The sequence below is a fragment of the Puma concolor genome, chromosome E2, assembly GCF_028749965.1.
Source record: "Puma concolor isolate L17-30 chromosome E2, mPumCon1.1.hap2, whole genome shotgun sequence".
Classification (NCBI taxonomy): domain Eukaryota; kingdom Metazoa; phylum Chordata; class Mammalia; order Carnivora; family Felidae; genus Puma; species Puma concolor.
Window position 1 is genome coordinate 484,558 of NC_141681.1, and position 26,618 is coordinate 511,175.

The 26,618-nt window shown below is 47.3% G+C and overlaps 1 long non-coding RNA gene across 1 annotated transcript in view; it reads left to right on the plus strand.

Moving 5' to 3' along the window:
* The first annotated feature begins 997 nt into the window (after positions 1-997).
* Positions 998-26,618, plus strand: part of LOC147573267 (uncharacterized) — a 39,793-nt gene continuing 14,172 nt past the window's right edge. Inside the window, exon 1 of the long non-coding RNA XR_015245121.1 lies at positions 998-1,512. This is a non-coding gene — a long non-coding RNA (uncharacterized LOC147573267). The remainder of the gene's footprint in view (positions 1,513-26,618) is intronic.

Consider the following 26,618-nt stretch of genomic DNA (forward strand, 5'->3'; position numbering starts at 1 on the left):
TCAAGATGGTCATGTTAGAGAAGCTGGTATAAAAGGAATTTCACAGATTCTAAATTAGGAATGATTTTTCATTTTTAATGTCCCTTTTTCTTTTTCCTTGTATGAGAGAACCCGAGCTGGGGATGGGGGAGAGAGTGGGAGATACTGAATCTGAGGCAGGCTCCAGGCTCTGAGTTGTCAGGACAGAGCCTGACACGGGGCTCAAACTGATGGACTGCAAGATCATGACCTGAGTGGAAGTCAGACGCTTAACCAAGTAAGCCACCCAAGCGCCCAGGAATGATAGTTTATTGGCAAAGAAAGAGAAATTAAAGATAGCATAAAGGATGTCGACTTTTAATTGAAATATTCTTCACACATTTGTTGTATTAGTTTTAGGCATACATTGTAGTCCTTCCATTTGTCTATAAATTATGTTGTACTTTAGCACAAGTGTAGCTATCATGTGAAAGCATGCAACAGTATTATTACAGGATTGACTCTTTTCCATTGGCTGTCCCTTGTATCCCTAGGACGCATTCATTCCATAGCTGGAAGCCGGTATCTCTCTCTCAAAGGTGTCCATTCTTTATCTAACCTAAACACTTAGGTGGTAAACACCATTACCTCTTGTTCAGCATGTGTAAATTGGTGATCTATTTTTCTGGGAACATTGCTTAAAGCATTACAAATGGTGTCATTACGTTAATAAATTTGGTTTCATTCTTCACTCACAAGAAAGGAGAAGGAAAAGATTTCTTTGTGCCCTAGGCCCTGTCACTAAGACCCTTCCCAGTGTAGAGAACAGGCTTAGTTGCCCAGAGCACTTTCGGTCCCTCAGCTGAGCCACCAGGGTCTTCAACATTGCAGGAATTCCCATGGTGGCCAGCAGAGAGAGCTCGAGCACCACAGACCCGGAGGCACTGGTTCCTCTGCCGAGGCAGTGATGGCCAGCAGAGGGCTCACCATCGGCTTTTCTGACCCAGGGCACCTCAGAACAGAAAGGGCTTCTATTTATTCCAGAGAACGCAGCGCCTCTGCTGCTGCCTCAGGACAGAGAGCAGAGCTGCCTTTCCAGCGCGTTCTGCCGCCCACCCCAGGGGAGACCTGGGGAGCTTTGCAGCAACTTGGCATCTCCTGAGTCCCACAGAGTATCTGCCTTGTTGTACTGAGTGCTGAGGAGGGGGCACTGGGTGGCTTCCCTGGGCAAGCTGGTTGCTGAGCTGCACAGGCACTTGCATTTTCTGGGCTGTTTCCGTGTTTCATTCCTCCACTTCCAGGACAGTATTTGAGCAAGACATATTTTACTAAAGAACTCGTGGATTGCGGGGTCCTACGACATCACCTCATCGATGCAGTCAATGGTTTGTTCCAGATTCAGGCTTGTTTCCAGGAAGAAACCGAGCTCAGAAGTTCAGAAGAACACGAGCTGCATTCCATTAGGACATGAATACATGAAATGCTCCTCTCACGACCTTCTAGAAGAATGAGCTGGGACCCAGTTTCTGAGTCCTGCTGGAACCAGAGACCAAGGTAAGGGCACAAACTGCCCCCACATCATACATGCTTTTTTAAAAATTTCATGGTTATTTTTCCAACCTAGTGAAGTGATTGAAAACTACAGAAAACCTGGTAGGTAGGTGTCATTAACCTTATGTTATCTTTTAATTTAAATGCCAGTGAGTGAAGACACAGTGTAATATTAGTTTCAGGTGTCCAATATAGAGCAACCCTTCCACACGTCACCCGGAGCTCATCCCAGGTGCACTTCTTAATCCCCAGCAGCTGTTTCACCCATTCCCTCACCTCGCTGTGGAAGCCCTCAGTTTGTTTCCTAGTTAAGAATCTGTTTGTTTGTCACTGTGTCCTTCACCCACCCCCCCCCCCTTTGTTTTGTTTTCTTGCCATGTGTTAGTGAAATCATCTGGTATTTGTCTTTCTCTGACAGGCTCTTTTTCACCCAGCATAACATACTGTCACTCCTCCACCTTGTGGCAAATGACAAGATTTCATGTTTTTATGGCTAAAGAATATTACATTCCATATACTACATCTCAACTTATTCATCACTTGATGGATGCTTGGGAAGTTTCCGTAATTTGGCTGTTGTAGAAAATGCTGCTGTAAACATCATGGTGCCTGTATCCCTTTTAGGAATTATTTTTGTATTCTTTGTGTAAATACCTCGTAGTGAAACTGCTGGATCTTAAGGTAGTTCCATTTCCATTTTTTTTTTTTTTTGATGAATCTCCATGGAGTTTTCCAGAGTGGCTGCACCAGTTTGCATTCCTACCCACAGTGCAAGAGGGATTCTCTTTCCTCACATCCTTGGCAACACCTGCTGTTTCATCATTCATTGATTTCAGTCATTCTGACAGATGTGATGTGTTATCTCATTGTACTTTTGAATTGTATTTTCCTGAAGATCAGTATTGTTGAGCATCTTTTCATATGTTTCTTGGCCATGTGTATGTCTTCCTTGGGAAAATGTCCATTCGTGTCTTCTGCCCATTTTTAATCGGATTTCTCCTTTTTTGGGTGCTGTATGACTTTATATATTTTGGACAGTAAACCTTTATCAGATGTTTACAAATATTATTCTGTAGGTGTTTTAGTTTTGTTGATTATTTCCTTTGTGACAGAAGCTTTTTATTTTTAGGAAGTCCCATTATTTTTGGTTGTGTTTCCCTTAACTCAGGAGATATGTCTGCAAAGATGTTTGTACAGCCAATGTCAAATAAGATACTGCCTGTGTTAATTATCCTCTGGGATTTTTATGGTTTCAGGTTTCACACATAGGTCTTTATCCATGTTGGATTTATTTTTGTGTATGTTGTAAGAAGGTGGCGTTGTTGGTCTTGTTTTGTTTTGCAGGTTGCTGTCTAGTTTTTCCAAAACCATATGTTGAGGAGATTTTTTTTTTAAGTTTATGTATCTATTTTTGAGAGACAGAGAGAATGCAGAAGAGGGGCAGAAAGAAATGGGGATTGAGAATCCCACACATGCTCTGCACTGCCCTGAGATCATGACCTGAGCTGAATCCACAATCACATGCTTTGCAGCCACCCATGTGTCCCAAGACTATCTTTTTTTTTTTCCATTGGATATACTTTCCTGCTTTGTTGAGAATTAATTGACCATATAGGTTTGAGTTCACTTCTGCATTTCCGTTCTATTGATCTCTGCATTTGTGTGTAGTTGTTGTTGTCGTTGTTGTTGTTGTTGTTGTTGTTGTTGTTGTTTTGCCAGGACCATACTGTTCTGCTCAGTACAGCTTTTTTTTTTTTTTAATTTGTTTTTCAACAGTACAGCTTTTTAATATAACCTGAAGTCTGGAATTGTGATGCCTCCAGCTTTAGTTTTCTTCTTCAATTTTGTTTTTGCTGTTTGGAGTCTTTGTCGTTCCATACAAATCTTGGGATTATTTGTTGTAGTTCTGTGACAAATGTTTTTGTTAGTGTGATAGGGATTTCATTACATATGTAGATTGTTTTGAGGAGTGTAGACATTTAACAGTATTTTATACTTCCCATCCATGAAGGTGAAATCTATTTCCTTTTCTTTGTGTCCTCTTCCATTTCTTTCATCAGTGTTTCATAGCCTTTAGAGTGAGTACAGGTCTTTCACCTCTTTGGTTAGGTTCATTCTAGGTATCTTGGGGTATTTGGTTCAACTGTCAATGGGATTGATCCCTTACTTTCTCTTTCTGTTAATTCATCACTCATCTATAGAAATGCAATAGATTTATGTACATTGATTTCTGTATATTGTGATTTGTCGAATTCATATATCAATCCTAGCAATTTTCATTGGAGTCTTTTATGTTGTTTATAGAGAGCATCATGTCAGTTCCAAACAGCTAAAGTTCTACTTCTTCCTTGCCAATTTGGATGCCTCATTTCCTTTTTTGTCTGATTGCTGTGGCTAGGACTTCCTGTACTATGTGGAATAATAGTGGTGACAGGGGTCATCCCTGTCTTGTCCCTGACCTTGGAGGAAACACTTTCAATTTTTCCCCATTGAGGATGAGCTGAGCTGTGGGTGTTTCCTAGATGACCTTTATATGTGTAGGTAGGTTTAGTCCAAATCTACTTTGCTGAGGGTTTTTATCATGAACGGTGTGACATTTTGTCAAATGGTTTTCCTGCATCTGCGAAAAGCATCATATTGTTCTTATCCTTTCTTCTATTACTGTGGTGCATCATGTTGATTGATCTGTGAATGTGGAACCACCCTTGCAGCCCGGGAATATATCCCAGTTGATTATGGTAAATGATTCTATTAATGTATTGTTGACTTTAATTTGAAGGTATTTTAATGAGTATTTGTGCATACATACTCTCAGGCTATTGGTCTGCAGTTTTATTTTAAATTTTTTTAAACATTTTTTTAAATGTTTATTTCTTTCCTTAGAAAAAGTACATAAAAGTGAGGGAGGGGCAGAGAGATAGGGAAAGAGAGAATCCTGGCCATGCTCCACACTGTCAATGCACGGTCCAATGTGGGACTCGAACCCATGCACCGCAAGATAATGTCCTAATCCAAAATTAAGAGTTGGAGAGTAAACCGACTGAGCCACACAGGCGCCCCGGCAGTTTTCGGTTTTAGTGGAGGCTTTATCTGGTTTTGGTATCAGGGTAGTGATGGCCTCATGAGATGAATTTGGAAGTTTTCCTTCTTTTTTATTTTTTTGAATAATTGGAGGAGAATACATATTACCTCTTCCTTAAATGGTTGATAGAATTCATCAGTGAAGCCCTCTGGCCCTGAACTCTTGTGTTGGGGGGAGATTTTTTTTTCTTACTGATTTGATTTCTTTCTGTTTTCAGATTTTATGTATCTTCCTGTTTCAGTTTTGGTAATTTTCGTGTTTCTAGGAATTTGCCCATTTTTCTCAGAGTGTCCAATTTGTTGCATATAGTTTTTCATAATATTATCTTCTAACTGTATTTTTGTAGTGCTGACTGTTGTTTCTCCTTTCTTATTTGTGATTTTATTTATTTGAGTACTTTCTCTCTTTTTTGTGAAAATTCTGCCTAGGAGGTTTTCATGTTGATTACTGTTTTTAAGGAACCAGCCCCTGGTTTCATTGATTTGGTCTAGTGTCTTTTTGGTTTGTATATCCCTTATTTCTGCCTTAATCCCTATTATTTCCTTCCTTCTGCTGTTCTTCTCATTCCTTTTTTTTTTTTTTAACGTTTATTTATTTTTTGGGGACAGAGAGAGACAGAGCATGAACGGGGGAGGGGCAGAGAGAGAGGGAGACACAGAATCAGAAACAGGCTCCAGGCTCTGAGCCATCAGCCCAGAGCCCGACGCGGGGCTCGAACTCATGGACCGCGAGATCGTGACCTGGCTGAAGTCGGACGCTTAACCGACTGCGCCACCCAGGCGCCCCTGTTCTTCTCATTCCTTTAGTTGTAAGTTAGGAGGGTTTGAGATTTTTCTTGCTCTTTAAGGTAGGCTTGTATTGCTGTATACTTCCATCTTAGATTGCTTTTGCCGCATTCCAAAAGTTTTTACCAGTGTATTTTCATTTTCATTAGTTTCAGTGTATTTTCTCATTAATTTCCTGTTTGACCCATTCATTTTGTAGCATGTTATTTAACCTCCCTTTATTTGTGGCCTTTCCCCCTTGTGTGTGTGTGTGTGTGTGTGTGTGTGTGTGTGTGTGTGTGTGTGAGTGTGGTTAACTTCAAGTTTCCTAGCTTTGTGGTCAGAAAAGATGCTTGGTCTGATCTCTGTCTTTGGGTACCTGTTGAGGCCTAATTTGTGACCTAGAATGTGATCATTTCTGGAGAATGCCCCATGTGTGCTTGAAAAGAATGTGTACTCCACCATTTTAGTATGGAGTGTTCTGAATATATCTGTTGAACGCATCTGGTCCAGTGTGTCATTCAAAGCCATTGTTTCCTTGTTGATTTTCTGTTTACAGATTCTGTCCATTGATGTGACTGATGTGTTAAAGTCCTCTATTATCATTATATTATTATCAATTCCTTTATGGTTTTGTTAATTTCTTTTATATTGGTGATTGCATATGGGGTGCATCAAAATTTACAATCATTGGATCTTTTTGTTTGGTTGTCCCCTTTAGTATGAGATACTGTCTATCTTCACCTCTTGTTACAGCTTTATTTATATTTTTAATATAAGCCTTAGTTGACATATAGTGCATTCTCTGTTTCGGGAGTAGAATCCAGTGATTCATCCCTTACATACAACACCCAGTACTCATCACAACAAGTGCTCTCCTTAATACTCGTCCTCCATCTAGCCCAGCGCCAACACATCTCCCTCTATCAACCCTCACTTTTTTTCTCTACAGTTAAGAGACTCATGTGGTTTGTTACCACTCTTCTCTTTTCCTGCCCCCTTCCCATGTTTTCATCTGTTTTGTTTCTTAAATTCCACATGAGTGAAATCATATGTGTCTTTCATTGATTGGCATATTTCACTTAGCATAATACATTCTAGGCCCATCCACATCGTGGCAAGTGGCAGGATTTCATTCTTTTTGAAGCTGAGTTACATTTCATTGTATATATGTATGTATATATGTATGTATATATGAGCATACAAGTGAGTACATATGCGTATACATGCACACACACACACACACATACACACACACACACACACACACACACACACACACACACACACCATAAGTTCTTTATACCTTCATCAGTTGATGGATACTTGGGCTTTCTCCATAGTATGGCTACTGTTGATAATGCTGCTATAAATATTGGGTGTACGCAATTTTACTACTAGGTATTGACCCAAAGGGTACCAAACTACACTCTCGGTTTTAAAGTTTATTTTGCCTAATACAAGTATTGCTACTGGCTTTCTTTTACATTATTGTCATGATAAATGTTTTTTCATTCCCTCCTTTAAAAGGCAGGTGACATGTGTCCAAATAAGGCTTTGTAGGCAGCATCTAGATAGACCTTGTTTTTGTTTGTTTGTTTGTTTGTTTATTTATTTATTGTCCATTCTGACACCCTATCCTTGTCTTTTGATTGGAGCATGTAGTCGGTTTACATTCAGAGTAATTATTGATAGGTATATATTTAATGACATTCTACTAGTTGTTTTGCCATTGTTTCTTGATGTTTTCTCTGATCCTTTCTTGTCTGTAACACTTTTGGTCTGTCATTTCCACTCCAAGAGTCTGATTTAAATATTCTTTTCTTTTGACGGGTAGTACATTTCTTTACTTATTTTTATACTTCTTCTTTGTTAAAATTTAAGCCCAAGTTAGTTACCTTATAGTGGAATACAGTTTCAGGGTTAGAATTTAGTGATCCATCAATTACAAAATATATCCAGTACTCATCCTAAGTGCCCGCCCCCCGAGTGCCCTTCACCTATTTAGCCCATACCCCTGTTCAGAAACCTTTCTGGAGTCCTGAGCTTCTTCCCTCTATTTAACAGTCTCTTATCATTTGACTCCCTCTCTGTTTGTATCTTATTTTTGCTTTCCTTTCACTATGTTCATCGGTGTATTAAATTCCACAGATGAGAGAAATCATATGATGTGTGTCTTTCTCTGAGATATTATGGTTAGCATAATAAAGTCTGGTTCCATCCACCTTGTTGCAAATAGCAAGATTCCACTCTTTTTGATTGCTGAGTAATATTCCACTGTATGAATATACCACATCTTCTTTATCCATTCATCTCTCAATGGTCATTTGGGCTCTTTGCATAATTTAGCTATTGTTGATAATGCTGCTATAAACATTGGAGTGCATGTGCCTCTTCGAGTCTGCGTTAGTGTATCCTTTGGATAAATGCCTATTAGTGCAATTGCTGGGTCGTAGTGTAGTTCTTTTGTTGTTTTTGTAACGAATCTCCATACTATTTTCCAGAATGGCTACACCACTTTGCATTCCCACCAGCATTGCAAAAGTGTTCACTTTTTCTGCATCATTTCCAACATCTGTCGTTTCCTGAGATGTTAATTTTAGCCATTCTGATAGGTGTGAGGGGATATCTCATTGTGGTTTTGATTTGTATTTCACTTATGACGAATGAGGTTGAGAATCTTTTCATGTATGACCAATCTGGATGTCATCTTTGTTAAAGTGTCTCCTCATGTCTTTTGCCCATTTCTTCACTGGGTTATTTGGTTTTTGGGTGTTGAGTGTGATATGTTCTTTATAGATTTTGCACAGTAACCCTTTATCTGATATGTCACCTGAAAATATCTTCTCCCATTCCATTAAGTTTCCTTTTAGTTTTGTTGATTGTGTCCTCTCCTGTGCAGAGGCTTTTTATCTTGAGGTCTCAATAGTTCCTTTTTGTTTTTATTGCCCTTGTTTCTGGAGACTTGACAAGAAAGATGTTGCTGCAGTCAGGATCAAAGAGGTAGGTTGCCTTTTTTCTCCTCTATGATTTTGATGGTCTCCTGTCTTACACTTAGATCTTTCATCCATTTTGAGGTGTGTGTGTGTGTGAGAGAGAGAGTCAGAGAGAGAGAGACAGGGAGAGACCCAGAGGTTTAAGAACATAGTCCAGGTTCATTCTTCTCGTTGTCCATTTTTCCCAGTACCATGTGCTGAAGAGACTCTTTTTTTTTTTTCCTTTTTCCTTTGGATATTCTTTCCTGTTTTGTCAAAGCTTAGTCGGCCATAATTTTGAGGGTCCATTTCTGGGTTCCCTATTCTGTTCCTTTGATCTATGTGTCTGTTTTTGTGCCCGTCCCATACTGTCTTGATGATTGCGGCTTTCTGATGCACCATAAAGTCTAGAATTGTAATGTCTCCAGGTTTGTTTTTTTCTTTTTCAACATTACTTTGGCTCATTGGGGTATTTTCTGGTTCCATACAAATTTTAGGATTGTTTGTTCTAGCACTGGAAGAAAGCTGGTGTTATTTTGATAGGAATTACATTGAATTTGTCCATTGTTTTGGGTAGGATTGACATTTTAACAATATTTGTTCTTCTAATCCATGAGCATGGGATGTTTTTCCATTTCTTTGTGTCTTCTTCAAGTTCTTTCATAGATGTTGTATGGTTTGTTCTTTTAATTTTTTTAATGTTTATTTATTTTTAAGAGAGTGAGCGAGTGAGCAAGAGCCCGTGAGCAGGGGAGAGGCAGAGAGAGGGATACACAGAATCTGAAGCAGGCTCCAGGCTCCAAGCTGTCAGCACAGAGCCCATCACAGGACTCAAACCCACAAACACGGGATCATGTCCTGAACTGAGGTCGGCACTTAAACGACTGAGCCACCCAGGCACACCTCTATTGTTTTAATGTACTGATCTTTTACCTCTTTGGTTAGATTTATCCCTGGGTATTTTATGCATTTCAGTGCATTTGTAAATGAGATCAATTCCTTAATTTTCTTTCTGTTGATTCATTATTGGTGTATAGAAATGCAATCAACTTCTGTATGTTGGTTTTATATTCTGAGACTTTCCTGAATTCCTGTATCAGTCCTAGAAGTTTTTTGGTGGAGTCGTTTGGATTTTCCACAGAGAGTATGATATCTGTGAGGAGGGAAAGTTTGACCCCTCCTTGCCAACTTGGACACCTTGTATTTCTTTTTGTTGTCTGATTGCTGAGGCTAGGACTTCCAACAGAATGGTGAATAACAGTGCTGAGAATGGACATCCCTGTCATGTTCCTGACCTTAGGGGGAAAGCTCTCAGTTTTTCCCCATTGAAGATGTTATTAGCTGTGGGACTTTCGTATCTGGACATTCTCACATTGAGGCATGATCCTTCTATCCCTCCTTTCATGAGGTGTTTTTTTTTTTTCCATCAAGAAAGGATTCTGCTGCATTTTGTCAAACGTTTATTCTGCATCTATTGAGAGGATCATGTGGTTGTTATCCTTTCTTTTATCAATGTGATATATCACATCAGTTGATTTGCAGATATTGAATCGGTTGTGCATCCCAGGAATAAAATCCACCTCATTGTGCTGAATAATACTTTTTATGTGTTGTTGGATCCAGTTTGCCACTTTTTGTTGAGATTTTTTGCATCCATGGTCATCAGGGAAATTGGTCTGTAGTTTTCCTTTTTAGTGGGGTCTTTGTCCAGTTTGGACTCAAGGCCATGCTGGCCTCATAGAATGTGTTTGGAAGTGTTCCCTCCATTTTTCTGCCCATGACCTTATCTTGTTCTTTCATTTGGGATGCCTTCCTCTTGTCTTGGAATTTTGGTTGAGTATTTGCCATCTCTGTGTTACCAAAGCTCATTGTGTTACCTGCCTGTGAGTTGAATGGTTTTATGAAGAGGAGGTCATCCAATGTCCAGGGCTGGGCACATCATGGAGTGTCTGTGGTGTGTGTTGCATGCACTGTTTTGTGTTCTGGTTGCACTATCCTTCAGGTCAGTTGTATGGGAAAGGTAGTGTCCTTGGCCAGAATGTGGTGAGTCTTATATAGGTCTGCTCTGATCTGCTTGCTAAATGAGACTTGAAACGACTGCTACTAGAAGTGAAGCCCTGCACCACTCTTTGGTCAAGAGAGGTGGTATGGTCATGGGCTTCACCTGGTCTTCTGTGGAAGGGGCCAGATCCATTGGGATTGAGGCAACCCTGAATGACCTAGAAGGCCAGTCTTGCCAGAGCACAGGAAGGTGGGGTTGGTGTAAGCAGCTTAGGCAGCCAGTGTGGGAACTGCCTTGTTTCCAGCAGATGGCTCTGTGTTTATGCTGGGGGCAGGGGGCAGGGGGCAGAGCAGGGAAATAGCCCCACCCAGCTCCGCTGTCATAGCTCTTTGTCCCCTCATTGTGAACACTGCTTCTCAGGGATGTTCTCCACGATGAGTGTATAATCTCCCCACTGTGTGCACCAGGCTTTGTACAGATCACTGTTTCCATGCCATCTGCCTGCAAGTTGTTTGCTGCCTTCTCTTCAGGAGTAGGCCAGTGTCCTCAGGGCTGTATCCCAGCCAAGGCTTCTAACCTTTGAAACTCCACAGTCTCAGGGTACCTGGATGGCTTGGTTAAGTGTCTGACTCTTGATCCTGTATCAGATCATGACCTCTTGGTCGTGGGATTCTCTCTTTGCCTCTTGTCCTGCCCCTCCCTTGCATGTGCTCTCTTTCTCTCTCTCTCTCTCAAAATTAATAAACTTAAAAAAATTAGTGGCATGGAATACCTTATTATCCTTATTATTTAGGGAAGACTGCCTCTCTGAGGGGAATGGCAAGGATCTATGAGCTATTTCCAGCACTGGCTAGGAAATTCTTTGCTGACTGGTTAAAGGTTACATTCTTACAGGAATGAAATTAGATTTAGTGACATGTGGCCTTAACATAAGTAACTCCATGATGGGCCTGTGATTTTTCTTAACATTCCAAAGCCAAATTTTATGTATACATTTTTTATTAAATGTATATCCCTAAATAATATTTTAGCCATCTACTGCCGGCCCGGTGATCATATCCTGTGAAACTGTAACTATCTCCTAATCATAGAGGAAGATAAACTCTGTGGCTCTAAGATCTTTGTGGCTCTAAGTTACTTTGATCTGTGTTACTAAGATCTTTGTGAGTCTAGGTTACTCTTGGCCTTTCGATGTCTTTCACCCAGGGACCCCCAGCGAGGTTGCTGAGCCATCATTTAGGCACAGAAACACACTTTCCAAGTCACCTCTTCCTAAAGCGTTGTCTTTCCCTGTGGTACTTCCGGGACTTACCCTTTGGCAAGTCACATATCCTCATGCAAACCTGTCAAAGTGGACCACAAAAATATGCTTGCTTGTGACTGCCACTTCATGATCACATCTTATCCTTCTGAAACCCCTTGAATTCCCTATTGTTCTTCCAGTCTTTGGATATCTCTTTGATTTAGAAACATCTGATTCTCTTGTATTCCTGATAAAAAAAATATGTGTGAAAATATTAAACCAAGGATTCTTTACAATCAGTGAGCCAGTCACAATGATTCATCTGGCCATGTGTACATTTTTAGTTTTCACAATGTTCAGGCATGAAGTGAAGTATATCCTGTAATATCTGAGTATCATTGATTATCTAGGATAACCACGTTTATGGAAAGCCATTCAATGACATGCTCGTTCAAGATCAGAAAAACACTTAATTTACATACCACATAATACAGTGGTATACACATGCGTTATTATCTTAAAAGATGTAAAATAGATGTTTCTATGAAGTGTTTATCATGCATTCAGTTTTCTCTACCATGAATGCTGTTATTTAAATTAAACAATGTAAGAACAACAAGAATAGGTACATGTCCATCACTAGTAACTAATATTAGAACTAGTCATATAATATCATGTGTTGCAAACATAAAACCATGATTACTAATAATCTTTTCATTCGTGATGGGTTTCTAGTTACCAGAAAAATTGGGAAGATATTATTGAGTCTCTACATACAACAGACTGTTTTCTGACTATTGATATTATATGAGTTGATACATGATCACAATCAATATCCTGTGAGATATGGTAGTAGTAACTAAAGTTTATATTTGTATTCAGATTTCTTCGGGTTTAACTTCTGTCCCAGACTCATCCCAGCTGGCACATTACAGTCATCCTGTCTCCTTAGGCTCCACATGGCCATGACAATTTTTAGATTTTTTCCATATTTTACATAATCTGCAAAGTTTTGAGTGTACGTGTGTAGAATGTATTTTGTAGAATGATCCTTGGTTTGGATATGTCTAACGTTTGTTCAAATGCTTAGGCCAGAGTTACCATGTTTTGGAGCAGAAGATCCAGAGGCATAACACCATCCATAATTACCACTTCACATAAAGGATGTTCACTCTGAAGATTGGGCTCTTTTGTGGTTCCATACACATATTAAGACTGTTCTAGTTCTGTGAAAAATGTTGTTGGTATTTTGATGGAAATTGCATTAATTGTGTCAATTGCTTTGCTAAGTATAGACATTTTCACTACATTTGTACTTCCGACCCATGAGTATGGAATGTCCTTCCATTTCTTTGTGTCATCTTGAATTTCATCACTGTTTTATACTTTTCAGAGTATAGGTCACTCACCACTTTAGTTAGATTTATTCATAGATATCTTATTATTTGGTGTACAAGTGTAAATAGGACTGTTTTCTTAATTTCTATTTCTACTGCTTCAGTATTGTGTTCTACAAATACAACAGATTTCTGTACAGTGATTTGTATCCTGTGACATTGCTGAATTCATTCTAGCAGTTCTAGCAGTTATTGGGTGGACTCTTTAGGGTTTTCTATATATAGGGTCATGTAATCTGCAAAGTGTTAAAGTTTCATTCCTCCACATTTGGAGTTGTTTTTATTTTATTTTAGATTAGTTTAGATTAGTTTAGTTTAGTTTAGTTTGTCTTCTGGCTGTAGCTAGGACTTCCAGTAATTTATTAAAAGTGGTAAGAGTAAACATCCTTGTCTTCTTCCTGACCTTACAGGAAAACCTCTCAGATTTTCCCCATTAAGGTTGATTATAACTGCAGGGTTTTCATAGATAACCTTTATTACATTGATGTATGTTTCCTGTAAACCTAGTTTAGGGGGTTATAATCCTGAGTGGATGTTGTACTTTGTCAAATGCTCCTTTATGCACGTATTGAAATAACAGTATGGTTCTTTTCTTTTAAAGTTTATTAATCTTGAGAGAGACAGAGCATAAGCAGGGGAGGGGCAGAGAGAGAGGGAGACACAGAATTCGAAGGAGGCTCTTGGCTCTGAGCTTTCAACACAGAGTCTGACACGGGACTCGAACTCACGAATTATGAAGTCATGACCTGAGCTGATGTCAGACTGTTAAAGGATTGAGCCACCAATGTGCCCCATTCATATGGTCCTTATCCTTTCTCCTGTTGATGTATTGTGTCACATTGGTTGATATGCAAATATTGAACCACCTTTGCAGGTTGGGAATAAATCCCATTGAATTGTGGGATATATTTACACTTGTTATATCTTCTTTTTGGATTGTACCCTTTACTGTTATACAGTGTCCTCCTCTGTCTCTTGTTATGTACTTTTTTTAAGTGTATCTTTTTCTGATACAAGTATTGCTACTCCAGGTTTCATTTGACATTAATGTGTGCAATGTTTCTCTATCCTCTCACTATCATTCTTGAGGTGTAAAGTGGGTCACTTATAGGCATATAAATCTGTTTTTTCATCCATTCTTACACCCTATGTCTCTAGATTGGAGCATTCACTCCATTTACCTTCAAAGTAATGATTGATATGGGTGTACGTATTGCCATTTTATTGCCTGTTTTGCTGTGGTTTCTAATGTTTTTCTCTGATCCTTTCTTGCCTTTCTTTCATGTTTTGCTTATTTTCTTTAGTGATATATTTTGATTTCCTTATCTCTATTCTTAGCATATTTATGATTGGTTTTAGTATATGGTTACTGTTAGGTGTTTATATAACCTCTTTTGCATTTATCAGTTTGTATTAAGTTGATGGTCATTTACCTTCGCACCCATTATTTTCTCCTCCCTAGGTTTTTGATAGACGTTATTACAATTCAAATTCATTTCTCTGAGATCCTTAACTGATTTTTTTGCAGACGTATTCATTTTTTACTTGATTTGTGTCTCCTACCTCTAGACTGTCACTGTTGGTCTCTCCTTTACACTCAAAGAATCCTTCTTAATATTTCTTGCAGGAAGGGTTTAGTGGTACAAACTCCTTTAGTTTTCGTTTGGGAAAGTCTGTGTCTCCTTCCATTTTGAAGGATAGCCTTGCTGGATAGAATATTGTTGATGGCTGAATTTTCCATTCAGCACTTTGAATATGTGATGTCACTAGCTTCTGGCTTCCCAAGTTTCTGTTCAGAAACCGGGTAGCTCACCTTATGGGTCTTCCCTTCTAAGTTAAGGTCTTTTGTCTTGCTGCTTTTAAGAGTTTTTCTTTACCCTCACTGTAATTTGCAAGTTTGGTTACATTATGTTTGTGTGTTGGCCTGATTTTGTTGATGTTGATGGGAGTTCTTTAGTCTCCCGGATGTGGATATTTGTTTCCCTCCCCCAATTAGGGACGTTTTCAGCTATTATTTCCTCAAATAAATTTTCAGCCCCAAATTCTCTTCCGTCTGGGAGTCCTACAATATGAATATTATTATCTTTCTTGTAGTCACTGAGTTCCCTTAGTCTCATCTCACGTTGCAGAATTCTGTGCTCTCTCTTTGGTTCAGTGTGATTAATTTCCATCACTCAGTCTTCGAGGTCACTAGTTTGTTCGGCTGCTTCTTCCCTCCCTCTGTTCATTCCAGCTAGCTTGGTTCCCCTTTATTGTGTCCTCAGTGTGTACTGTGTTATTTCTTATCTCTATGTCAGGGGTCTCACTCTTCTACTCATTTCACAACTCCAGTGAGTATCCTTGTGATCATTGCTTTAAATTCAGTATCAGGTATGTTATTTATATCTCTTTAGCTTAGATCTCTCACTGTGACTTTGACTAGGTCTTTCATTGTGGGTAAACATCTCTGTGTGTCCATTTTGTCTGTCTCTCGGGCTCTATTTCTCTGTGTTAAGAAAGTCAGCTGTGCCTCTTGATCTTGAAATTAACGACGGTATGAAAAAGAGGTCCTGGAGTCCTCAATAGTGCACGTATCCATTTATAGGACCTGGACCTTCAGGAGGATATCGCGTGGGTATTGCTCATTCCATGCTGTTGTGTCTGTGTTACTTTTCCTTTTAGTGTAGATGTCCGCACTGATTGCGTGCCTGTTGTGGGCTGTGCTTACACTCAATAGTGTCAGTGGGACTCAGGCAAGCCAGCTGTGAGGTAGTATGCCCACTGAGTAACTTGGTACCAGTGCAGGAGTGTTAGCAAAATTTCACAGGGCTACTAGTCCTATGCCAGATTTCCCGATGTCCTTTGGTGCCTGGGGGCTGTGAACCAGCGGTGGAAGCTAGGGGCTTGAGGATATGCACAGAGCATGTCTGTGCCTGGGGATATGTGGCTGGGTGTGACAGATGAGGTTGCCTAGGTAGGCACAGCTGGGTGAGGTGCAGATGTGCACAGCGTGTTCACTGGACGATCCATTGCCACGGGCATTGGGTTCACTGGAGGATGCAGTGTTGAGGGCACTGGGTTCACTGGAGGCTGCAGTGCCACCGGCAATGTGTTCACTGGATCTCCAGTGCCACGGGCCCTGGGTTCACTGGAGGATGCAGGGCCTCTGGCAGTGGGTTCAGTGGAGGCTGCAGTGCCGAGGGCACGGGATTCACTGGAGGCTCCAATGCCGTGGGCACTGGGTTCACTGGAGGCTGCAGTGCCGCGGGCACTGTGTTCACTGGAGACTACAGTTCTGCAGGAACTAGGTTCACTGGAGGATGCCATGCCGGGGGCAGTGTGTTCACCAGAAGATCCAGTGTCGCAGGCACTGGTTTCACTGGAGGCTGCAGTGCCGTGGGCACTGGGTTCACTGGAGGCTGCAGTGCCGCAGGCACTGTGTTCACTAGAGGCTGCACTTCCGCGGGCACTGGGTTCACTGGAGGATATATTGCCACGGACACCTGTGCACTGCACGCTCCAGTGCCGCTGGCACTGGTTTCATGGGAGGCTGCAGTTCTGCGAGGACTATGTTCACTTTGGGCTCCACTGCCGCGGGCACTTGGTTCAATGGAGGCTGCAGTGCCGCTGGCACTGGGTTCACTGGAGGCTGCAGGGCCGCGGGGACTTGTTCACTGGAGGCTTGACTGCCGTGGGCACTGGGTTCACTAGGGGATGCAGTGCACGTGCACTGGTTTCACTGGAGGCTGCAGTGACACGGGCAGTGTGTTCACTGAAGGCTCAAGTGCCGTGGACACTGTTCAATAGAGGCTCCAGTACGGCGGGCACTGGGTTCACTGGAGGCTGCAGTGACACGGGCAGTGTGTTCACTGAAGGCTCAAGTGCCGTGGACACTGTTCAATAGAGGCTCCAGTACGGCGGGCACTGGGTTCACTGGAGGCTGCAGTGCAACGGGCACTGCGTTCACTGGATGCTCCAGTGCCGTGGGCACTGGTTACACTGGAGGATGCATTGCTGTGTGCACGGGGTTCACTGGAGGCTCCAGTGCATCGGTCACTGGGTTCACCGGAGGATACAGTGATGCAGACACTGGGTTCACTTGAGGATGCAGTGCTGCGGGCACAGGGTTCACTGGAGGGTTCAGTGTCGTGGGCAGTGAGTTCACAACAGGCTGCAGTGCCAGTGGAACTGGATTCACTGGAGGCTGCAGTGCTTAGGGCACTTGGTTCACTGGGGGTGATGTGCCGCAGGCACTGCGTTCACTGGAAGCTGCAGTGCCGCGCGCAGTGGGTTCACTGGAGGCTGCCATGCAGTGGGAACTAGGTTCAATGGAAGTTGTAGTACAGTGGGCACTGTGTTCACTGCAGGCTGCAGTGCAGTGTGCACTGGGTTCACTAGAGACTGCAGTGCTGCGGACACTGGGATCACAGCAGGCTGCCTAGAAGCGGGAACTTGGTTCACTTCATGGTGCATTGCCACGGGCACTGGGTTCACTGGAGGGTGCAGTGCACCAGGCACTGCCTTCACTGGAGGCTGCAGTGTCCCGGGCAGTGGGTTCACTGGAGGCTGCAGTGCAGTGGGCACAGGGTTCACTGGAGGGTGCAGTGTCGCGGGCAGTGGGTTCACTGTAGGCTGCAGTGCTGCGGGCACTGGGCTCACTGGAGGCTGCATAGAATGGGGAACTGATTTCACTACACATTGCAGTGCCTTGGGCACCGGTGTCACGGCAGGCTGCAGTGCCACGGGCACTGAGATCACTGGAGTGTGCAGTGTCGCGGGAAGCGGGTTCACTGGAGACTGCAGTTCCGTGGGCAGTGGGTTCACAGCAGGCTGCAGTGCCACGAGTACTGTGTTCACTGGTGGGTGCAGTGCCGCAGGCACATGGTTCACTGCAGGCTGCAGTGCCTCGTGCTCTGGTTCACTGCAGACCGGAGTGCCGCGGGCACTGGGTTCACTGAAAGGTGCAGTGCGGCAGTCACTGCTTTCACTGGAGGGTGCAGTGCCGCAGGCAGTGGGTTCACTGCAGGTTGCATGGCCACGGGCAGTTTGTTCAATGGAGGCTCCGGTGCTGTGTGCACTCGGTTCACTGCACGCTGCAGTACCAGGGGAACTGGATTCACTGGAGGCTGCAGTGCTCAGGGTACTTGGTTCACTGGTGGCGAAGTGCCCCAGGCACTGCGTTCACTGGAGGGTGCAGTGCAGAGGGCACTGCCTTCACTGGAAGCTGCAGTGACGCGGGGAGTGGGTTCACTGCTGGTTGCAGTGCAGTAGGAATTGGGTTCGCTGGAGGCTGCAGTGCTGGGGCCAGTGGGTTCACAGCAGGCTGCAGTGCCACGGGTACTGGGTTCACTGGAGGGTGCAGTACCGCGGGAACTAGGTTCACTGGATGGTACAGTGCCGTGGGCTCTGGGTTTACTGCAGGATGCATTGCCACGGGCACTTTGTTCACTGGAGGCTGCAGTGCAGTGGTCACTGGGTTCACTACAGGCTGCAGTTCCGTGGGCACTGGGTTCACTGGAGGCTGCAGTGCCACGGGCACTGGGTTCACTGTAGGGGGCAGTGTCACGGGTAGTGGGTTCACTAGAGGCTGCAGTGTAGTGGGAAGTGTGCTCACTGAAATGTGCAGTGCCGAGGGCAGTGGGTTCACAGCAGGCTGCAGTGCCACTGGTACTGGGTCACTGGAGGGTTCAGTACCGTGGGAAATAGGTTCACTGGATGGTACAGTGCCGTGGGCTCTGGGTTCACTGCAGGATGATTTGCCGCGGCACTTTGTTCACTGGAGGCTGCAGTGCTGTGGGCACTGGGTTCACTGCACGGTGCAGTACCAGCGGAACTGGATTCACTGGAGGCTGCGGTTCCGCGGGCACTGGGTTCACTGGAGGGGGCAGTGCCGCAGGCAGTGGGTTCACTGGAGGCTGCACTGCCACAGGGACTGTGTTCACTGGAGGGTGCAGTGACTTGGGCACTGGGTTCACTGGATTGTGCAGTGCCGCATGTTCTGGGTTCACTGGAGGGTGCAGTGCCCCGGGCAGTGGGTTCACTGGAGGCTGCATTGCTGCGGGCACCGGGCTCACAGGAGGCTGCATAGAACCGGGAACTGATTTCACTACACGGTGCAGTGCTGCGGGCCCTAGGTTCACTGAAGTGTGCAGTGCGGGAGGCACTGGGTTCACTGGAGGGGGCAGTGCCGCGGGCACTGTGTTCACTGGAGGATGCACCACCGCAGGCACTGGTTTCACTGGCTTCTGCAGTGCCAGGGGCCCTGGGTTCACTGGAGGCGGCAGTGCCACAGGCACTAGGTTCACTGGATGATGCAGTGCCACGGGCCTTGTTTTCACTGGAGTGTCGACATCAGGCACTGACATTGACTACTTCAGTCTCGGGGAGTGACGACTGCAGTCACTCGGAGTAACCGCAGACAATGAGTGTGAAATTGACTTCAGTCACTGGGAGTGACTATGACATAAATCACTGGGAGTAACTCGACTTCAGTCAGTGGGAGTGACGTCAGGATTGACTTCAGGCACTGGGAGTTACCTCGAGAGTGACTTCCGTCAGTAGGAGTGACTTCAGTCATTGGGGGTGAGTGACCTAAGTCACTGAGCATGACCTCAGGCATTGGGCATGCTTGTGCCCTTCAGGCAGGGGGCTAGCCTTCAGGCACAGGGTGAGAATTCAGGCATGGGGCGTTCCTTCAGGAAAGGGGCGTTCCTTCAGGCACTGGGCGGGGCTTCATGCATGCGGCAAGGCTTCAGGCACGGGGCTTGCTTTCAGCTATGTGGCTTGCCTTCAGGTACAGGCCTTGCCTTCAGGCACGGGGCTTGAGTACAGGCACCTGGAGCTGTTTCAGGAAAGAGGCATGCCTTCAGGAAGAGGGAGCGGCTTCAGGCACAGGGAGCATTTTCAGGCACGGGGCACACCTTCAACCATGGGGCTTGTCTTCAGGCACTGCGAGCACCTTCAGGTACAGTGAGTGGCTTCGTGCACAGGGCACGACTTCAAGCACGGGGAGCCTCTGTGCTCTTCGGGCACAGGGTGCGCCAAGAAGCACTGGGCTCGCCATCAGGCACAGGGTGAACTCAGGCAAGGGGTGTGCCGTCTCCCATGGGGTGCACACTCAGAGAGTGCCTGTGCCTTTCAGGCAAAGGGAGTGCCTTCAGGAACGGGGCGTGCATTCAGGCATGGTGAGTGGCTTCAGGAACTGGAGGCTCTGTGCTGCGAGCACTGGGGCCTGTAGGCTCGGTGCTGCGAGGACTGGGGCCTGGAGGCTCGGTGTTGCAAGCAATGGGGCCTGGAATCTTGGTGCTGTGAGCACTGGGGCCTGGAGGCTCGGTGCTGCGAGTTCCGGGGCCTGGGGGCTCTGTGCTGTGAGCACCAGGGCCTGGGGTCTCTGTGCTGTGAGCACCGGGGCCTGGACATTTGGTGCTGCGAGCACTGGGGCCTGGAGGCTCAGTGCTGCGAGCACAGAGACTGGAGGGGCTGTTTGGGATTCTGTGCCTCCCTCTCTCTCTGTCCTTCCCCAGGAGGCTCTGTGGTGAGAGTACAGAGCCTGGAGGCTGCATGGGATTCTGTGTCTCCCTCTGTCTCTGTCCTTCCCTGGGAGTTTCTGTGCTGAGACCACAGTGCTTGGAGGCTGCTTGGAATTCTGTGTCTCGCTCTCTCTGTCCTTCCCCTGCAATACCTTCAGGCACCGGGAGTGCCAACTTCAGGCACTGGCAGTGAAGACTTCAGGCAGGGGGAGTGACAACTGCAGTCTCTGGGAGTGACGACTGCAGTCACTGGGAGTAACTGCAGACACTGAGTGTGACTTTGACTTTAGTCACTGGTACTATGACATCAGTCACTGGGAGTGGCTTGGACTTCAGTCCTTGGGAGTGACGTCAGGAGTGACTTCAGTATCTGGGAGTGACTTCGGGAGTGACTTCCGTCACTGGGAGGGACTTCGAGAGGGACTTCCGTCACTGGGTGTGACTTCGCGAGGGACTTCCGTCACTGGGAGTGACATTGGGAGTGGCTTCCATCATGGGGAGTGACTTCGGGAGAGACTTCCCTCACTTGGAGTGACATAGCAAGTGACTTCCGTCACTGGGAGTGACTTCAGGAGAGGCCTCGGTCACTTGGAGCGACTTTGGAAGTAACTTCCTTCACTGGGAGTGACTTTGACTTCAGTCACTGGGAGTGACTTCAGGAGAGGCCTCGGTCACTTGGAGCGACTTTGGGAGTAACTTCCTTCACTGGGAGTAACTTTGACTTCAGTCACTGGGAGTGACATTGGGAGTGTCTTCATTCACTGGGCATGACTTCAGTCATTGGGGGTGACTGACTTCAGTCACTGGGCATGCCCTCAGGCACTGGCATGCCTGTGTCATTCAGGCCTGGTGCAAGACTTCAGGCCTGGGGCGTGCCTTCAGGCAAGGGGTGTGCCTTCAGGACCAGGGAGCGGCTTCAGGCACAGGGAGCATTTTCAGGCACGGTGTGCACCTTCAACCATGGGGTTTGTCTTCAGGCACTGGGAGCACCTTCAGGTACAGCGAGTGGCTTCATGCACAGGGCGCGACATCAGGCACAGGGAGCCTCTGTGCTCTTCGGGCACAGGGTGTGCCAAGAGGCACTGGGCTCGCCATCTTGCACAAGTCGTGCTCAGGCAAGGGGTGCACCGTCAGGCATGGGCAAGACTTCACGGAGTGCCTGTGCCCTTGAGTCAACGGGAGCGCCTTCAGGCATGGGGCGCGGCTTCAGGCACGGCGAGCTCCTGTGCCATTCGGGCCAGGGGAGCACATGTGCCTTTAAACAAGGGACGCCCCATCATGCACAGGGCACTCAAGGAGACACAGAGAATGCCCTCCAGCAGGGGTGCACCCTCAGAGAGTGCCTATGCCATTCAGGCCAAGGGAGTGCCTTCACGCACGGGGAGCGCCTTCAGACATGGTAAGTGGCGTCAGGAACTGGAGGGTCTGTGCCGCGAGCACAGAGCCTAGAGGCTCTGTGCTGTGAGCAGTGGGGTACTGGAGGCTGCAGTGCTGCGGTCATGGGGCACTGGAGGCTGCAGTGCCGCTGCCACTGTGTTCATTTCAGGATGCATTGTTGCGGGCCCTGGGTTCACTGGAGGATGCAGTGCCTCTGGCAGTGGGTTCAGTGGAGGCTGCAGTGCGGAGGGCACGGGATTCACTCGAGGCTGTAGTGCCACGGGCACTCGGTTCACTGGATGATCCATTTCCATGGGCATTGGGTTCACTGGAGGATGCAGTGTCGAGGGCACTGGGTTCACTGGAGGCTGCAGTGCCGCGGGCACTGGGTTCACAGAAGGCTGCAGTGCCGCAGGCACTGTGTTCACTGGAGACTGCAGTACTGTGGGCACTGTGTTCACTGGAGGGTGCGGTGCCATGGGCACCACATTTACTGGAGGTTGCAGTGCCACAGGCACTGTGTTCACTGGAGACTGCAGTACTGTGGGCACTGTGTTCACTGGAGGGTGCGGTGCCATGGGCACCGCATTTTCTGGAGGTTGCAGTGCTGCGGGCACTGGGTTCACTGGAGGGTGCAATGTCATGGGCACTGGGCTCACTGCAGTCTGCAGTGTCACGGGCATTGGGTCCAGTGTATGCTGCAGTGCCCGGGCACTGTTTTCAGTGCAGGCTGTAGTGCCATGACACTGTGTTCACGGGGAGTGGCATTGCGGTGAACACTGGATTCACTGCCGCCTGCAGTGCTCCATGCACTGGGTTCATGGGAAGCTGCAGTGCCGCGGGCAATGTGTTGACTAGAGGGTGCCGTGCCATGGCATTGGCTTTAGTGGAGGATGCAGTGCCGCGGGCAGTGGGTTCACTGGAGGCTGCAGTGCATCGGTCACTGGGTTCACTGGAGGGTACAGTGATGTGGACACTGGGTTCACTTGAGGATGCAGTGCCATGTGCACTGTTTCACTGGAGGCTCCAGTGCCATGGGCACTGGGTTCACTGGAGGATTCAGTGCCATGGGCACTGTTTTCACTGGAGGCTCCAGTGCCACGGGCACTACGTTCACTGGAGGAGGCTGTGTCGCGGTCACTGGGTTCACTGGAAGCTGCCGTGTCACGGTCACTGGGTTCCCTGGAGGCTCCAGTGCCGCAGGCACTGGGTTCACTGGATGATGCATTGCCACGGGCCTTGTTTTCACTGGAGTGCCGACATCAGGCACTGACATTGATGACTTCAGTCCCTGGGAGTGACGACTACAGTCACTCGGAGTAACCGCAGATATTGAGTGTGACTTTGACTTCAGTCACTGGGAGTGACTATGACATCAGTCACTGGGAGTAACTTGACTTCAGTCAGTGGGAGTGACGTCAGGATTGACTTCAGGCACTGGGAGTTACTTTGAGAGTGACTTCCGTCAGTGGGAGTGACTTCAGTCATTGGGGTGAGTGACTTCATTCACTGGGCATGACCTCAGGCACTGGGCATGCGTGTGCCCTTCAGGCAGGGGGCTAGCCTTCAGGCACAGGGTGAGAATTCAGGCATGGGGCGTTCCTTCAGGCAAGGGGCGTGCCTTCAGGCACTGGGCGGGGCTTCATGCATGCGGCAAGGCTTCAGGCACGGGGCTTGCTTTCAGCTATGTGGCTTGCCTTCAGGTACAGGCCTTGCCTTCAGGCACGGGGCTTGAGTACAGGCACCTGGAGCTGTTTCAGGAAAGAGGCATGCCTTCAGGAAGAGGGAGCGGCTTCAGGCACAGGGAGCATTTTCAGGCACGGGGTGCACCTTCAACCATGGGGCTTGTTTTCAGGCACTGGGAGCACCTTCAGGTACAGTGAGCGGCTTCGTGCACAAGGCGCGACTTCAGGCACAGGGAGCCTCTGTGCTCTTCGGGCACAGGGTGCGCCAAGAGGCACTGGGCTCGCCATCATGCACAAGGCGAACTCAGGCAAGGGGTGCGCCATCACCCATGGGGTGCACACTCAGAGAGTGCCTGTGCCTTTCAGGCAAAGGGAGTGCCTTCAGGAACGGGGTGTGCATTCAGGCATGGTGAGTGGCTTCAGGAACTGGAGGCTCTGTGCTGCGAGCACTGGGGCCTGTAGGCTCGGTGCTGCGAGCATTGGGGCCTGTAGGCTCGGTGCTGCGAGCACTGGGGCCTGGAGGCTCGCTGCTGTGAGCATTGGGGCCTGTAGGCTCGGAGCTGTGAGCACCAGGGCCTGGAGGCTCTGTGCTGTGAGCACCAGGGCCTGGAGGTTCAGTGTGCGAGCACCAGGGCCTGGAGGCACAGTGCTGCTAGCACAGAGACTGGAGGGGCTGCTTGGGATACTGTGCCTCCCTCTCTGTCCTTCCCCGGGAGTTTCTGTGCTGAGACCCCAGTGCCTGGAGGCTGCTTGGAATTCTGTGTCTCGCTCTCTCTGTCCTTCCCCTGCAATACCTTCAGGCACCGGGAGTGCCAACTTCAGGCACTGGCAGTGAAGATTCAGGCACTGGGAGTGACGACTGCAGTCACTGGGAGTAACTGCAGACACTGAGTGTGACTTTGACTTTAGTCACTGGGACTGACTATGACATCAGTCACTGGGAGTGGCTTTGACTTCAGTCCCTGGGGGTGACTTCAGTCCCTGGGAATGACTTCGCGAGTGACTTCCGTCACTGGGAGAGGGACTTCGAGAGGGACTTCCATCACTGGGAGTGAATTTGCGAATGACTTCCGTCACTGGGAGTGACATCGGGAGTGACTTCTGTCACGGGGAGTGATTTCGGGAGAGACTTCCCTCACTGGGAGTGACGTAGTGAGTGATTTCTGTCACTGGGGGTGACTTCAGGAGAGGCTTCCATCACTTGGAATGACTTTGGGAGTAACTTCCTTCACTGGGTGTGACTTTGACTTCAGTCACTGGGAGTGACTTTGGGAGTGACTTCATGTACTGGGCATGACTCAGTCATTGGGGGTGACTGACTTCAGTCACTGGGCATGCCCTCAGGCACTGGGCATGCCTGTGCCATTCAGGCATGGGGCAAGCCTTCAGGCATGGGGCCTGCCTTCAGGCAAGGGGTGTGCCTTCAGGCACTAGGCAGAGCTTCATGCATGGGGCTTGTCTTCAGGCATGGGGCTTGCCTTCAGGCAAGGGGCTTGATTACAGGCACATGGAGGTGTTTCAGGCAAGAGGCATGCCTTCAGGACCAGGGAGCGTTTTCAGGAATGCGGTGCACCTTCCACCATGGGGCTTGTCTTCAGGCACTGGGAGCCCCTTCAGGTACAGCAGGCGGCTTCATGCACAGGGCGGGACTTCAGGCACGGGGAGTTCTGTGCTCTTCAGGCACAGGGCGCGCCATCAGGCACTGGGCTCGCCATCAGGCACAGGGCGCCCTCAGCAAGGGGTGCACTGTCAGGCATGGGGCACACCTTCAGGGAGTTCCTGTGCCCTTGAGTCAAGTGGAGTGTTTTTTGGCATGGGGCTTGCCTTCAGGCATGTGGAGCTTCTTCAGGCATGGGGCACGTCTTCAGGCACAGGGAGCTCTTGTATCATTCAGGTAAAGGGAGCACATGTGCCTTTCAACAAGGATGCCCCATCATGCACAGGATGCTCATTGAGATTCACAGCATGCCCTCAGACATGGGGTGCGCCTTCAGAGAGTACCTCTGCTTTTCAGGCAAAGGGAGTGCCTTCAGGCACTGGTAGTGCCTTCAGGCGTGGTGAGTGGCTTCAGGAAGTGGAGGCTCTATGCAGCGAGCACAGGGCTGGAGCCTTCATGGGATTCTGTCTCCCTCTCTCTGTCCTTCCCCGGGAGGCTCTGTGCTGAGACCACAGAGCCTGGAGGATGCTTGGAATTCTGTGTCTCCTTTTCTCTGTGTCCTTCCCCTGCAGTTCCTTCAGGCACTGGGAGTGCCGACTTCAATCACTGGGAGTGAAGACTACAGTCCCTAGGAGTAACGGCAGACATTGAGTGTGACTTTGACTTCAGTCACTGTGAGTGACTATGACATCAGTCACAGGGATTGACTTTGACTTCAGTCACTGGGAGTGACGTCAGGAGTGACTTCACTCACTGGGAGTGACTTCGGGAGTGACTTCTGTCACGGGGAGTGACTTCAAGAGGGACTACCATCACTGGGTGTGACTTTGCAAGGGACTTCCGTTTCTGGGAGTGACTTTGCCAGTGACTGCCATCAAGGGAGTGACTTCGGGAGAGACTTCCCTCTCTGGGAGTGACTTTGGGATTAACTTTAATTACTGGGAGTGACTTTGACTTTAGTCACTGGGAGTGACTTTGGGAGTGTCTTCATTCATTGGGCAAGACTTCAGTCATTGGGAGTGACTGACTTCAATCACTGGGCATGTCCACAGGCACTGGGCATGCCTGTGCCCTTCAGGCAGGGGTCTAGCCTTCAGGCACAGGGTGAGAATTCAGGCATGGGGCAAGCCTTCAGGCATGGGGCGTGCCTTCAGGCATGGGGCGTGCCTTCAGGCATGGGGCGTGCCTTCAGGCATGGGGCGTGCCTTCAGGCACTGGGCGGGGCTTCATGCATGGGGCAAGGCTTCAGGCACGGGGCTTGCCTTCAGGCAAGGGGCTTGAGTACAGGCACGTGGAGCTGTTTCAGGCAAGAGGCATGCCTTCAGGAACATGGAGCAGCTTCAGGCACAGGGAGCGTCTTTAGGCACGTGGCGCACCTTCAACCATGGGGCTTGTCATAAGGCACTGGGAGCACCTTTG